Consider the following 16437-nt stretch of genomic DNA (forward strand, 5'->3'; position numbering starts at 1 on the left):
AGCAGGTTACAACTCAGTGCCAGTTTGCTTTAGAAGAAAAGAGAAAAGTTACTGTTTCTCATATTATGCATGAAGTTTGAAGAGCCTCCCTGCCTCTTTCTCCTCCCGTTTTCTTAGCTCATGGTTCCCAACCCTTCTGAAACAAGTATGAGAACGACTTATTTCCACCAATATGCCAAATGACTAAAGAATATCAAGTATTTTGTGTAAATATAAGCCTACAGCTTAAACTAGAGGAGAAATATATCAGAAGTCTATATGGAACTTATTTCTACCTTCCTGAAATCACACACACAGTTATTCACACAGACACAGACATATTCCCCCTGGATTACTGGGCACTTCACAAGCTTAGGACTTACAACTTCTAGAAGATAATTTTGTAGTTTGTTTAAAATACAAAACTGTCAGCTTTTGAAAGCCTTGATCATCTGCTAAACCATCCAAATATCAAAGAGACCCAATTAGCCTTCTCTGTAGAATGTAATTCCCCTTGATGGCAAAAGAGACCCTAAGAAGTACTGGATCCAAGTCTCGTGTTTATCACTAGCTATGATCATCTTTAAGCACATTAACAGATTCAGAAATGTATGTCCAAACAACATATATTCTTATTGATATAGTATACGTGTTCAATTGCCTATACAGAGACTAGGTCCCATGATGGTGTTTAAGAGCTATTTTGTGTATTGCAATATTTATTTTTAAGTGCAGACAAGGAGGGTGGGTGTTACTCACTTGTAGACCACCTGCTTAGCATGCACAATGTCCAGGCTTCAGTCCCCAGTACCTCCAAAAAAATAAATAGAAATAAGGTCATATTTAAAAATAAGAATATAATTATTAAAAAATAGACTAAAAACCACTGCAATCGAGGAGCCGTAATTACAATAAAAAAACAAGTGTTTCTATCAAATATTGACTATATGCCAATCACAGAGACAATCACAAATCACACCTGATAACCATCACGTGTGATTCTCAGCAACCCTACTAAGTAGACACGGATGAGAAACCCGGCTCTGCGGATGAGGAGACGGAGCTCGGAGGAGCCGGGGACGCTGACCGCCCTGCTCCCCGTGACACCACGTCACCCCAGGGCAAGCGCTGACAGAGCTGCACTTAGGGGACACCCAGCTGCATGGAACCTTGGGGAACTGGGGAGTCCCAGAAAACACTCAAAAGTGTTCAGTGAAAAACCAGCTCAAATATATTACACTGTGCCACATCCTTTAAAGAGGGAACATGACTGAGACCTTTTTGATGCCTCCATGTCCTTTCTGCCATCATCAGTTACTTGCCCTCACAGCACGACCAGTGATGAACTGGATCCCATATGAAGTGCACTCAGATGGCAGAGCTATTAAAGCAGTTTTATAAAGTTTGTAAGATTTTGTATATGCCTCACACAGGCGGTCATCCATCACATCTGCCCGGTGTGGATGTACCACCTGAAATCACTCCTTTCTGCTTTTTAAAATCCCTTCATCTAATACAGACTTTTCAACAGCAAAGAAGCAGCTAAACCACAGACAGTCGACAGCTTTTCACCAAATTATTCGAGCAACCCATCGGACTACCTGGAAGCCCCTTACTTCTATTAAACCCACTTCCAGGTACTTCATCATTTTCTGATTGCTGGACTTGGACTCTGACTGGCCTACTCAGAGAGCTCCCAGCCTCATATCCGGGGGTGGGAGATGACCGTGTTCTTGCGGGAAATCAGTGAGGAAGGCGGACATCCTCCAGTCAGGTCTGCACGGCTAGAAGTACCACAACGTGCTAAGAAATTACACCGTCATTACTCCTGGGCTCCCATGGACTGGTTTCACATTAACCAAACTCATGAGACATTGATGCAAGAAAACCAGAAACTTAATGTAACAGAAGACGTGAAACTTATGAACCAGACTGCGATATCAGAGTTCAACCATGAGTACAGTTTCTCCTCAACGGCCAAATCCCGGGCATTCACATGGCAAGCGTGGACAGAAGCAGAGCAGGAAGGGTTTCTAGATTAACTCAATGGACTAAATTTCTGTTATACAAACATATCTACTGCCTGGAAAACAATTAACGCCAATCACGGTGCACTCTTCATGGACAGTGGCCGAGACACGACTTTGAGCACCTGTGTAACTCTCCCTTCTCTGTCCTTTCTGGGCTAACTGATGCACAGACGTACAGAAATCCCGGGATGCAGATACATCTAAAAACCCAAAGCCCATCTCTGGGAGCCTCAAAACCAGACAGCCAGGGTTTAAATACCAGCTCTGCCACTTACTAACTCTGTGACCTTGGCCAACTTACTTACCCTCTGTGTGCCTCAATTTCCACACTGTAAACCTGGGATAACAATCAAACCGTCCTTACTCGCTTGTTGAGAAGATTGAACGATTCATTTCTGTAAAACCCTCAGAAAAGAATGTAGCACATTTTTGGTTCTCAACAAATGTCAACTTAAAAATACAGTGGTTTACAAGTCTCCTTTCTAATCGTCTTCTGTGTTTCCTGGCTAGACTAAGTCCCAAAGGAAATCCTTATTTCTCCTTTTATAAACACTTAGGGTGCACCCTTCTGTTCCATCCCACCACCTGTTTAAACTGAAGGAGGAGATGCCTCTTCCCACTCCTCTGGGCCATAGAGTATTTCTCCCTTCATACCCCTGACCTCTGGCCCACAGCTAGACCTCGTCACACTAACAGAGTGATGTGTGAGTCTGGGGAGACAAGCAGGGCATGTGAAAACCTTCCTTTCCCTCCAGTGTTGACCACCTTTTGGAAGCACCCTGGATGCTCAGCTCCATGGCAGGACAGCCCTGTGTATGAAGGGGCAGGTCCTCTCAAGGGAAGGCTCGCTGTGGCCTAGAGATAGCTGGGACAGGGTGAGTCTCTAATTCTGCTACACAGTATCATGACACGCATTATCCCACAGCCCTGAAGTTCATGGAGAATGTGGCTTCATCAGTAACAAAGAAGACATTTATCTCCTGCCTTGTCTTTTGTGTCATCTCTCAGTTGGCTGCTGGAGACAACATGTGTATAACTTTTGGATCCCCTGAGGCCCCAACATATATAAAGCAACAAAAAATTCTGTGGCTTAACGTTGGTTCATGGCGACTGTGTAACAGTTCTGACTCTGGTGATGCTAAATTATAGGTATAGGAATTATGGAACCTCCTCAAATATCTTTCATCATAAAACCAGCTTTTCTTATTTTCCTGTTTCTTAGTTGTTGCCAACGACTCTCAAATGATGGCTTCACACAAAACAGCAGCTAAAGTTTAAGAGCCCTCTTGACAAACCCACTGTGGTAAACACTTTACATAATTACTAATTCTCACAATTGTACAAAGCAGATACAACCATCCCCAAATCACAGGCGAGGGAAAAACTCAGAAGAAACTGGCTCAGGCTCACGTGGCTCAGTGGCAGCGCGTGCACGCAAACCCAAGTCAAAGCACTTCACCCCTTCGTATATGTACCAAATCCCCTACCACCAAATAACACACAGCGGCAGGGTCAATACTCAGTGAACTCAACACACTTTTTACCTTTAAGTTGCTCCAGAGGCCGCTTCTAGCTGTTTTATAAAATCCCGGCTCACTAGTTTCTAACACTGGAAGAAAAGTCCGATTTTGCCATTCTTTGCACAGCAAGTCTAAAATGTTCACAGCGAGATGACAGAATAAAACTAAGATATAAGCAGAATAATTTTTCCAGGTAGACAGACATAATGGACATTGGGCTATTCTGAAGCATTAAGGAAATAAATCAAAATAAAATAACGTTTAAGCCTTCTTTTACAAACAGGAAAATTAAGACTGTAAGAAGGTGCAATAGCGCCACCTATCGCTAAAAAGACCTTCCAGGTTGCCTGTAAAGGTGCAACACAAAAATTGCCTGTAGGGTGAGAATCAGGTAACTAAAAGCTTATTTAGCACACAATAGACTTTGCTTCGGGGGGAAGGGAGGGGTATTCAGTATTTAATATGATATTGCTAATACTCCTGAATATAAACAAAAGACATAGGCTCATGGAAACTCATCTTAGAAGAGAAAAGAATTCAGTCCAGATACTTAATTTAGCAGGAGAGGAGACTGAGATCTTGGATCTTTCCTCCTGATAATCAGCAGCAAAGCTCTCCTAGGCCTCATGTTTTGCACTGTAGAAAAAACCAACAGATCTGTACTACGCCTATATTCATAAAAGTCAAGTCTGTATTTTTCCAACAGTAGGTAATCTAAGTATCTTGCAAAATATTTCTCAAAGAGCCAGGAATAACACGTTTGTTGAAATACAAAAACATTTATTTACATATTAAAACAGCATGAGCTTTATCCTCTCTATTAAAAAAGTGACATGTCAAATAAAAATTTTATATTTTAAAACCTGTTAAGAGTGCAGAAAAAAATCAAAATTTTCTTTAATCACTAAATAGAGAAGCTTATTCCCTGAAAATGATCAATGTGGATTTTTCTAAACTTAACGGTTCTGGTCAGAATCCCACGAATTTAAAAGTCTGAGTGGATGGTTACACGGCAACATGAATTCTGAGTTGTAACAATACACATTCTGTGTAAATAATCTTCAAGGTCGTCTGCTTAAGGCAATTTAACTAGTCCCTGTCTCACTAGAATGATACAGATTTCATTAAAACTTCATACTGCACTAAAAAAAAACTGTATCCTTGATACTTTAAGCCATATTCACATATATCATATATATACATATTGAATAGCATCAGAAACAAGCCAATCTTTTTAGTATTCAGAGTTGATCCTTCTAAAGTATCGGTCATTGTGACAGCACATTTTTATTAAGCACCTTTACGGTGCTTTGTATTCAAGGCGTCTAACTCTCACAGTCAAAGTAAACGATATTACTCAAATTTCATAAAAGACGAAATGTACTTAAGCCATGAAAACAACTAACATATTCATCATCAGGAAAGAAAAGAGTAAGGATTTTATTTACAATACTCACTGGCAATCTTTCCTTCCATATTAAGACTACATAAAACCATTTCAGTCTTTGTAAATTTTTCAGTCAATAAGCACCACTAGAGAAAGACAAGTAACATCATTAGCAAAGGTTCGACTTTCAAAGCCAACTTCTCCTTTGCACAATAATTATTTTAAAGGTTTTGTTTCTAGTGCTTACAAAGCACTAAAATAAAAAAAAATTACCTTTTTAAGTCATTACCTGAGAATAAAACATTTGTGAAATGCACAATTTTAATTTATGCCACTCTATCTCACATTCTCACTGGTGTCTCTCCTTTGAAGGCCTCATCAGGCTGAGATCGCTAAAATCGGTCATTTATGGACTCACAGGAGTTCGGGTAACCACTCAACGGGAGGCTAATTAGAGGAGAAATTGAGAATGCATCCTGTGCAGCCTGGATTCCAGCACCGAGCTAGCCACCGCCAGCTGCGTGTGATTTGGGACAAGCTGGCCCATCTCTCAATCCCTCAGCTGCAAAAAAGGAGACACTTATACCTACACTCAAACACCTGCTATGAAGGAAAACATGAGGAAATCATTTTAGCCTTAGGTAGGTGTCTACTCAGAGTGAGTTTGGTCATTATGATGATGAGGATGGCTGTTAATAAATTAAGCTAGACCAAAAAGTAGAAATCCCCATAAAGGAGAAACATTTTAAGTCAGTTAGCATTTCCTTTTGGGTGGATTGCAGAATATTCTATGGATTTTTTCAATAAACTAAGTTTTGTCCATTAATTATAGATTTACTGGTTCATGGACAAGTCTCCAGATAAAGAATTAGAGGCCTCTGGCCTCTGAATACGAAGAAAGTAAATTTTTAAAAAAAAATCAGGTTGGAGATTATACCTCATTTGGGAGAGTATGTGCTTAGCAAGAATGAGGCCCTCAATTCAGTCCCCATTAACTCCATTTAAAAACTTTGTTTTTAAGAAATGGAGAATTAAAGCAAAAAGATGGAGGAATACAGAATTTTTTTACAGACTCATCTCAGATTTAAGATGAGGAAGAAACCATCCATTTCTCAGAGGAAATCTTAAGAACTATGTAAACTGAATCTGAGATGTCTAGTCTTCTAACATTATTCATGAATTCATATTACCAAGTCTTAAAACTACCTGATAATCCACAGTGGTGATACTGATCATAACAGGTGCCAACGTGGATCGAGCTCCGGGTAGGACTGCTCTGTTCTGACATCTCTGCCCCTGAGGCCTCACCAGGCTGAGAGCACGAAATTCGGTCATTCATGGGCATCTCGTGTTAGGCCTCCATTGTGCTTCTCACTCCCCCCTCACCATCTGAGAGAAGCACTTTTATCATCTTCTCCACCCGCAGATAAGGCCACTGAGGCATAGAGACTAAACCCGTTCCATGTCACATTGTTATTAAAGGATGTCTGTATTTCTGCTGTTTTGCTTTTGACAAAGGTATCTGAGATATCAATTCGAGACTGTTAAATAATCAAGTCTGTCTGGTCTTCACCTCAAAGAGCAGATACTTTAAATTCCTGATGTAGGATGAGGCTGCCGCCACAAACTGACTCAGCTTGAAATTAATATCCAAAATGAAGCAGCGGATACACATAAATATTCACGACTGTTAACTCCGCTCACCAGTCTGGGACCTTCACTGCATGAACAGGGGTGAAATCCCCACCCGTGTCAGGGAGGGAAGCACAGATTTTCAAGGTCTCACCCAGGCTTCACGGGCTGTTTCCCCCAACAGACTGTCCTCAAAGATTAAAAAGCTCTCAAGATTTTTACACCATACAAGCCCGAAAGACATATCTGCACATGGAGCACTTTCTCAGGCTTAAACTTTTTTTGCCTACACTCAGCAAGGGGGAAAAAAGAAACATGACTCTGCAAAGTCTCTGAGCCTCACCACTCACAGGAGTAGAACGGCCACAGCAGAAGATGACCCTTCACATTGCAGGATGAGAACAAAATAAAGCCGCCCCAACAACAGGCACTCCCAGAGACAGCGCTCAGCTGCCTTCTGTGCACTCACGGTTGTGCAGCCCTCACCACCATCTATTTCCAGAACACTTCATCACCCCAAAAGAATCCCCCTGTCACTAGCAGTCACTCCCTAATCCCCCTCCACCCAGCCCATTCCATCCATCACCTGCTCTCTGTTTCTGCACGTGCCTTTTCTGGGCATTTCAGATCACTGAAATCAACAATATGTGGCCGTTTGTGTCTGGTTCCTTTCACTTAACATGCTGCTATCAAGACTCGTCCATGTTGAAGTGGTATCAGCATCTCTGTCTTTTTTTTTTTTGAAAACGTTAAAGTTTATTTGAAGGTGGTAAGTACTATCAAAAAGAGTAGAGTGGAGTATAAGGGATTGGGTTTCAAAGGGAAAAGGGCGGGTTGAACAGTCAGGGTGGACTTCCCAGAGCAGGAGGCCTTTTTCATCTTCGCTTTTATTATTTTTTTTAATTCACTCTTACGTCTGAATAATGTTCCACTACATAGAGATACTACATTCTCTTCATCCATTCAGCAGCTATGTATGTTCCAGGTCCAGAAGAATGAGTGTAAGAGGTGACTGGCACGGATGGCACTTAAACAAAGGGAAAGATGTGCTTTAAAAAAAAAAAGCCAACCAATAGAGGCACAAGGAAATTCACTGCGTTTCTGAGCAAAGTGCTTGCTTGCTTCAGCAGGTCTACCGTGCAGGGCTGGGGCGGATATTGGAAGGGATCACTGTGAGGGAGTCACCTGAGAAGACTCCCCACTTCAAGCAGTTCAGACAATTCTCCCTTATTCTGTATTGTTAGAGCCATTTTTCTAGGTTTCTCTTATTTCAAGCAATAGTACTTTAAGTACACATCTGATCATCTGCATCAGACCACCTTACCTCCAAGACACAGAAAACAATTCACTGACCGCAGCAGCTCCAGGACATAACGGTGATGGATCAGGGAGTCCTGCAGCATCCCAGCCTGCAGGTACAAACCCCAGATGTGCCCTGTTGATGTCCAGAAAGTAAAATGCATGGAAATATCTCACTGCTGGTGCATGACTTCTGCCCCCAAATTGCCCCAAAATCATACTGACAAAGCACTACTCAACCCACTCACTACAAAAAATAAAAAAAGCGAAGAAGGCAAATTTAGGTTCTTCCATTGAAAACCAGCAACCGTCACTGCCAGTATCTGTGGTGTAATGGTCCTGACTTCAAAAACCACTGCGCAGTTACTTTACAAACGTGAAAGGCATATATGTATTCCACGTAGATGTTATTAGAGAAGGATTTTTCTTTTCAAAATTTCCAGTTGCAACATTAGCACAAGAAACTTTATGTTTCAGCTTTAAAAGAAAATCAATTATCTTCCACTTTCTTAATGTTGATCCTATTATTATTTTATAAAGGGAGCTATGCTGCAGATTATAAACCAGCTGTTTCGCTTCTGCAAATAATAGCTTTATGACTTCACTATTTCAGAGAAAACTTTAGCGATTCTTTGAGAGGTGGGGCCTGGTGCGCCCACTAACAGCTCTTTAAATACTGACAAGTATGTGCTATTAAGTAATGCAAAGGCTCTAACTCCACATTAACTCAGAAACCAAAGAAACTACACCAAAACCTTACTTTATCATTTTTAAATATTCCGATTCTTTTGAATATTATATTTCTTAAAAGATATGATTTCTTTTTGAGAAAAACCACAGCTGTATTAAATTTCCTCTCACCAAGAAAGCAATTTTTATCAAGAATAAAAACCCCTATGGAAATCCAAAACACGGGACGTTTCTAGCTAAGTGAACATGCAGATCTGAACACAAACTTATGTCCTATCTGATCTCACTCGAACGAGTGCAACAAAATCCTGGGCTACCCTGGAACTTAGCTCTTCTGTTCCATATGTTGGTTGAGCTAAGATCATCACACAAGGCAGGGAAGGAGAGAAGAAAGTCCACCTGGCGGCCTCCATCTGTTTTCTTCCAGCCACAAGGTATAGCTAGAGCGGCCCCGCTAACAAGCCCGCCCCATAAGGAAATCCGGCATCCACACTGCCCCTGCCGTCCCCAAGCAGCCCAGACACACCTCTCCCACTGGTCACCTCCCAGCCTGAGAATGGTCTTCTAATGACCCCGCCAGTTGGTGGCACCCTCCTCCTCTTCCCCGCTACACAAACACACACACACACACACACACACACACACACACACACACACACACACAGAGCCAGGGCAGCCTTCCCAAAGCACAAAATTGATTACATCACCCCCACTTCAAACCCTTCAGAGTCTCCCTGGTGGAATTCTATCCCCACCCCAGACCCTGCTTGCCCAGCCTCACCTCAGTACCCAGGTCCCCAGTGACCTCAGGGGCCCCCTAACCTGCTCCTAATTCCCACTTGCCTCCAGGCTCATTTTGACTGTTTCTCAAGGAAGCCTTCCCTCCCTCCAACCTCCCCACTTTGTTCTTCTGTTCCTAGAACATTCTAGGCTAAGTCAACTTCTGACACTGCTAAGCTCCCAAGAAGCTAATGCATTTTGCTTACTAATGTGGGTCCACCCTCTCTACACTAGACACTCAGAAGTGCACGTGTTATAAATAAATGAATGACGGGGTGGGTCTCAAAGGGAGAGACATACCTGCTTTCGCCCGTCCCGGCCCTTCTTTCTGTAGAATATCAGAAGCAAAACCAGAAGTACCATTCCTGAGGGTCACTTCCTGCTGACAGCCTTCACTGCCTCCTGTGTCAATTTTAGTAAAACCCAAGCTCCTCCAAAGCCCTCCTCCCAGACCCTTTCCAGTGTCCTCCCCAGCAGGGCACCCTCCACCCTGGACCACAGAGGGCAGTCTCCACGAGTCCCCAACCACAAGCCTCCAGGCCTCTGCCTGGGCTGCACTTGCCACATGAGCCACTTTCTTGACTCCTTCTCCTGGCTGACTCTTAGTCTGTCCTCAGAACTGAATGTAGAGCCCATTTCTTCCAGGAAGTCCTCTCTGATAATACCCTTTAGCTCTTGGCTGGGCTTCTTCTACAGCAGCACTGCATGGCAACCAACTGGTGTTTGTCCACCCACTCCTTTGAGACCATGACATCTTGGAGGCCACGTGGGAAAAAGGAGTGAGATGACAAGAGGGGTGGGAAGAGCAAAAAGCAAAATCAGAGCCCAAGTCCCAAATTTAAGGATCCTTTCTCAGAAAAAAAGAATAAAATGTTTCATACATGTGTCATCTGGCTACGATTTTTGTGGCTCATGGAAAGCAAGAGCTTGGTGTTTTAGTCCAAGAACCAAGTTACATGCAAAGAAATGTATATATTCTTATATAAAGCAAGCCAGAGCTGCTCAACAACAGTATGCTGTTAAATTCCAAAGGAACTTTGATAAAGGCAATCTCTCTCTCTCCGTTTGTTTTTTTTTTTTTTTTTTTGGAATCATATAGTTTCAGAAGTATTTGTGTAACTAAGTGATTGCTACAGCCCATGACTCTGCACTGCAGTGTTTGGGGCTGAGGAAGCCCAGATTACATGCACTGTGTAAATGCAATCACACCAACACACTGACAGGGGCCCTAGTGTCTGAGCTGAATTTTCAAAGCAGACAACCTTACAATAGAACACATTTCTAAGTAGAAAGTAAGAAATGCAATGTTCTGTACTCAATTTCATACGTTATATGGGCTATTAACCAACAATGCATCTTTTCTAATGAAACCCAAAAATAAATTGCCAACGTCGATTTTCTCCATCTGATCGTTTTATGTTAACATTTGCTATCAAACCCTCACTCCATACGAAAACCTCAGGCCTAAGCTGCAGCAGAGTTACATCCGGCGGAAGACAGCCTATCAAGGGAGAACTGGAGAGTTTCCCTTCAGAAGCTGCTAAGTCTGGTTTTGCACCTGTACGTCATTTGCAACCACGTCATCGTCAAAGGAGTAAAACCTTACATCTGTAGGGTGTAAAGCACTGCGGTGCTTCCAAACCGTCAAAGAACGCTGAGCTTTGTGAAACACTCCTGAGGCACTTAAATCGTACTTTTTCTGAAAGGCTCCGAAACTGACTCACTTCACCATTCCAGTTACAACAGGACTTAGTAGAGAGAACATGCCCTTGAAGTCTGACAAGGCCCTGCTTGAATCCTGCTACAGCATTTACTAGCCGCTAAATGGACCAATTCCTTAAACCCTCTGAGAAGGCTTCCCAATCTGCAAAACGGGGCTGCCACCGCACACCTGGGAGGCATGGATGTGAATGCAACACGAAAGTAGGGCGGCCGCCTGGTACCTGACACGGGGCCTGGCTAGTTTCCCTCCGCTGCCCTTATCTCCCTTTAAACTTGCACTGTTGCCTCTGGTAAGGATCAAGCCCGCAAGAGACTGCCCGATTCTTCTGTGTATCCCCGGATACATGACTTACCCTTAGGAGGACAGAAAAACTGCCTCCTCCCCAGTTACTATCAATATTCTTTAGAGTCTGGGTTGTTTTAACTCTATTATACAGGGAGACTATTCTAGAACAGTCCAAGCACCATTCTCCACGTTGGCTCCCCTCCCAGCACCCATCCCTTTTCATCTCAGATCCTGTATGATTGCCTTCTGCTCATGGGAAATCGAGTCCGGTAGGGTGGGGACTCCCTAGGCCTCCCTCCCTCCCTCAAAAGTAAGTGTGACTACCTTCTCCCCACTCCCCACTCCAAGTCCAGCTTCTGAGTAGTCTACCCTCCCGTATCCTGCAGACTCTGCAACGTCCCAAGACACACACGTGGCCACGAACCTCCCTTCAGATTTCTTCCTGGCTGGCCCTGCCCACCACCCGGCCCCTTAAGGATAAATGGCATTGCTCTGAAAATGGCAAACGCCACTGACTGACACACCAAAGCTGCATGGTCTGGACTTTCCTCCAACCGAAACACAGCCCTGCCCTCCCTCACCCTCAATCTGCACCTCTGGAGAAGTGCTAACCCACATGTAAGGCTGTGAACACCAGCTAAGAAGGACGAATCCCAACGTGTATCTCTATTCCGGCACCTTCACCTTATCCCCAGGCTCATAGACCCGAGTGCCTCTTTGAAGTCCTAACTTGGATGACAAATGGCATCTAAAAAATGCCTCATGTCCACCATTTACTCTGGAATTCGATTCCTGGCAGGTATCTCCCAGGCTTCCCATTTTAGTAACAGCCCCAGCACACATCTAGGTGTTTGAGGTCACATTAAATTTCCCCTGTTCCCTCCCCCCGGCCCTGCCCTGGAATCAGTCTTGTTATTTCCGTCGCTAAGCCCATCTCAAGTCTGGTTCTGCAGGGACCACAGCCAGAACCCCACAAGCTCACAGCAGTATGCAGTGAGTCACAGTCCTCTGAAGGGTGCTCCCTGGAGGGGGAGGCATCTCCTGGCACGGGTCACCTCAGAAGGCACTGGATTCTCACAAAGGAGGCCCAGGAGAAGGGACCCAAGGTTTGTCCGTGGTCTGAGCTTTGAAGGGCCCGAGGTCTTGGGGAGCTCCTAGTGAGCAGACACACCTGCCAGTGAGCAAAAGAGGATGGAGGAACCCAAGCAAGGATGTTCTCACTCCGACCCCTGGGCTCTCAGGAGCCACAGGAAAGGCCTGTGTCCAGGGCACAGCCCAGTCATCACAGACCCCACCCTGCATTTGCCAACCCAGACAGCCTAAACTCATTCAACTTGCAACACTTAATTCTGTTCTGTTCCCCACCCAGAATGTGATGGACTCATTCAGAAATTCTGGTCTGTCTCAAACGAGACCAAGTCAGTGAAAAACACAGAGTCGACATTTGGACCAGAGCATGAAAGAAGAAACAAGGCCTCATGGTCAGCATGATGGTGGTGGCCAAACCCTTCCCCCAGGTGAGATGAATCATGGTGGGGGTGAGAATGCAACGTCCTAGGTCTGCCAAAGCATCTTCCTTCATGGCTGACTGGGGTGTTGGTGTCTCACTACCACAAACTAACGACACGGCCGTCAGTGGTGGACGTCAGCTGCAACAGATACGGAGTCAGCTATTTACTGCCAACATGGGTTAAAATAAACGCCGGTGCAGGGAGGCCAGCACGGCTGCTGAGGCAAACCACAGACCCGGCTATGAATGCCCACTGGCTGAAACAGAGTGGAACCTACGGTCCCCTTTAGCTGTCCATTTGTCCACCAGATACAGGTGAGCCAGCCTCTTCAGAGAAGGCCATGTATTCCTGATACTCAGAGAAACCAGCCTCATAAAGGGAACAAAAGAGTGGCATGGATTTTAGACACGATACTGCTCCTTTATGAAGGCAAAGTAAACTAAATGGCACGGGGAAGTTGAATGCAAAAAAAAAAAAGTGACTGCTTCCTCAAACAGCGTCCCCTGCAGCTGCTCACCCTCGAGCCGGCCACTTCCTCACCAGTGACCGCCGGCCTGGAAACGCCGTCACGCACGTCACACAGCGACAGCCAGGAACCACATGCCGAGCACGTTTGTGTAAAAGCCCGAATCAAGCAAGATGCTGCAGACTTTGACTTTCCAATTTAAATACTCCATGAAAAGAATCCCTCAGCAGCAGCCTAAATCAATTCGCATCTCACTTCTTGAAAACAAACAAATTTAATAAGGGCGCATTTGTCACCAAATATAAGGAGGACCAAACAGGTTCCTCAAAGCAAGGATTTTAACAGGTATCAAACACCATTGGTAATGTGCTAAGAAAGCAAATATTCCAAAAAATTACAAAATAAATAGATGACTAGGATAATACATGAATCAAGTGAGCTGTTAAGTTTTTGCTTTTTAAAGCAATGGAGACAGGACGGAGGGCGATCTGGCTATTTCCAATGCAGGGTGTGCACATCTCACCTTTTCAGACTCAACAACATCCTCACTGGGCAGTACAAGAGAAAAAGGAAAAAAAGAAAAAGGAAAAGAAGAACAAGCGAAAATTAGAAACACAGAAGAACAAAAATGACTTTGACAGCCTGTACAAGAGCTTAGTTGAGTGTGTGAGGCCAGGGACGCGGGACGGTGAGACCCACACTAACCTCCTGCTCCAGGGAAGGCAGGAGACTGTGGGGAGCGGCGCTGCCGGGGACACCAACGTGATCAGCTCCCCTAACCAAAACTCCACCTACATGCATCTAGACAGCTTTTGAGCTACAAAATTTTGTCGCAATTCAGGCTGGACAGTTTTACTCACTGCCACCAAGAGTAGCAGGAGAGAATTAGGCTCTGATCCTGCACCAAAGCATTGCTTTATAAATTAATGACTGTGGAATAGTAAAAGCAACAATGGAGTAAAAGTGACTGGAGAAGAACGTGCTTGACCCGAGCTCACTGGCCGCGTTAACTCACTGACGTTCAGATGCTGGCTGGGTGCTTATTGTACCAAAACAGACAGACCCACCAGGAGGGAGGTTTAATGCGCTGCTGTATTTTGATGCCGAGAGCCATGCCTGGTACCCGAGGTTCTGGGTAAACAATGGGGACAGTGTCAACCACTATGTGCTAAGCACACATCCAGCTACTCCGCCAAATCCCAAGGGCAGACTTCAAAATGCAAAAACAAGCTGGCATTCTCTGGTGGGTCTGCAGACTCAGAGCCAAGCAGTTGCTGAGCAAAAATGTCACCAGTGCCTCTTATGACAAAAGAGGAAGCACTGTCCAGGGGGCTGGGGCAGGGCTCCAGGCTTCCACTGCTCACCCACCAGTATGTGCAGGGGGATAAGGTGGTCCCTGCTTATGTTGCACCGATGTACCTACCTTGACTAACGCCTGGGGGCTCAGCAGGAGGTGACAGGTGAGGTGAACGGAGTCAGTCTGGGAGAAGCCCGGTGCTGGCAGCTGTGCCTTCAGCAGTGCCCAGGCTCCTAAACCTGCCACCTAATCTCCAAGGAGCAGAAGGGGAGTGCGAACATGTAGATCACAGGGCCCTGTGAGGACAAGTACAGATCATGGACACGACATGCCTTGCCCCTTCCTTAAGCCACAGAGGCATGTCCGGGGAGGAACTGAAAATTCATCCAGAGTTCGCCAGGCACTACACGCTGGTGGGACTCGGGTCCCCTGTGCCTCTCACTCACAGGGCTGGACTGGACATTCTTTTTATCAATTCTCTGGCATCTTCTCCTCCAACTGACCAACAACCAGAAAGTAGGATCTGATCTTAGGTATGTTCAAGAATCACAGAGCACCGCCTCCACAGCGGGCCCGGCAGCACGTGCCAGGTCCTCCAACCATCACCTTTGGGACCGCCATGAGCGCTCTCCAGACTCAAAGCCCGAGGCCGTAGGCCGGGGGTACACAACTTGCCTCACTCTCCCCAGCAAAGTGGAACCACCTCTCGGTAAAGGCATCTCAACCTTTACTGCCCGAGGGACAGCAAGATAGACACATGGGGAAACAGAGCAGAGGGTGAGGGGGTAGGCTGCCCAGAAGAGCTCGTCTGCACTTCCGAGGCAAAGTGAGGCCTTTGACCTAATCACAGGGGCAAAGTGAGGAGGAACCTTTCCCTGCTCTGTCCCATACTCCGTGACACAACATTCCCTGCATAAGGAGTTCATTCGGAAGTCCCTGGCGGTGTTTCTGATGTCCTAACCTGGCATGGTGGCTGTCGGGCAGGGACAGAGGGCCTGAGCCGTGCAGGTGCTGGGCCTGGGAGGCAGCAGACACCGGCTCCAGCTGCAGCTCAACCAGCGCCTCGTTCTGCGTCTCGGGATTCAGCATCTCATCTATAAGCAAAGGGATGAGACTGTCCCAGGACAGGCTGCCCAACAGAAATGAGATGAGATCCATGTAAAGAAAGTTTCCCAGTTGCCACATTTAAAAATTAAACAAACAAACAAAAAAACAAATATTAGAAAATGATTTTAAGAACCGATCTTACTTATTCTACTGTATGTAAAATACTATCATTTTCACATGTAATCAATATAGAAAGTAACAAGATAGAATACATTCCTTTTTCTAGACAAGCCTCAGCGTCTGATGTGCATTTGACCTACAGTACATGTCAGCTCAGACCAGCCTCCTCCTCAGCGCTCCTAGCATCATTGGCTGTGGCTACTCTATTGGACAGAAAATCCAGGGGTCCCACCAGTGGTCCTGGCTGAAAAGCAGGAGGTAGTGTCCACACTAACCCTAAAAGGACCTCTCTGAAACAAAGGGGGATTCACTTTGAAATGTCTGTAAACTGGCGGGCTGCACCTTCCTCCACCCTTGGCTACAAGACAGCGTTCTTCCTTGCTGATCCCTTCCTGGATGTAGGGAAGCAATCCGGCACACAGCCAGGGTGGCCGGTCCTACAGGTAGACTTACCTGCTCTCTGTGTCCAGTCCCATGAAGTCCTCCTTCTCAAACAAGGTGCAGAGGAGGGGGATCTTGTCTCCAGACTTGTTGGGGGCCCTATTCAGCCACTTGGACTTCAGAATGATGAAGAGTGACCCAGTGAAGTCCTCGATCCTCTTCTCCACCAG

At 45.2% G+C, this 16437-nt stretch overlaps 1 long non-coding RNA gene across 1 annotated transcript in view; it reads right to left on the reverse strand.

Annotated features, from left to right (window-relative positions):
- Nucleotides 1–16417, reverse strand: part of LOC140698902 (uncharacterized) — a 29765-nt gene extending 13348 nt beyond the window's left edge. Inside the window, exons 1-3 of the long non-coding RNA XR_012076908.1 lie at nucleotides 16280–16417; nucleotides 14726–14895; nucleotides 739–790 (exon numbers count right to left, since the gene is read on the reverse strand). This is a non-coding gene — a long non-coding RNA (uncharacterized lncRNA). The remainder of the gene's footprint in view (nucleotides 1–738; nucleotides 791–14725; nucleotides 14896–16279) is intronic.
- Nucleotides 16418–16437: the final 20 nt, after the last annotated feature.

The sequence above is a fragment of the Vicugna pacos genome, chromosome 10, assembly GCF_048564905.1.
Source record: "Vicugna pacos chromosome 10, VicPac4, whole genome shotgun sequence".
NCBI lineage: Eukaryota > Metazoa > Chordata > Mammalia > Artiodactyla > Camelidae > Vicugna > Vicugna pacos.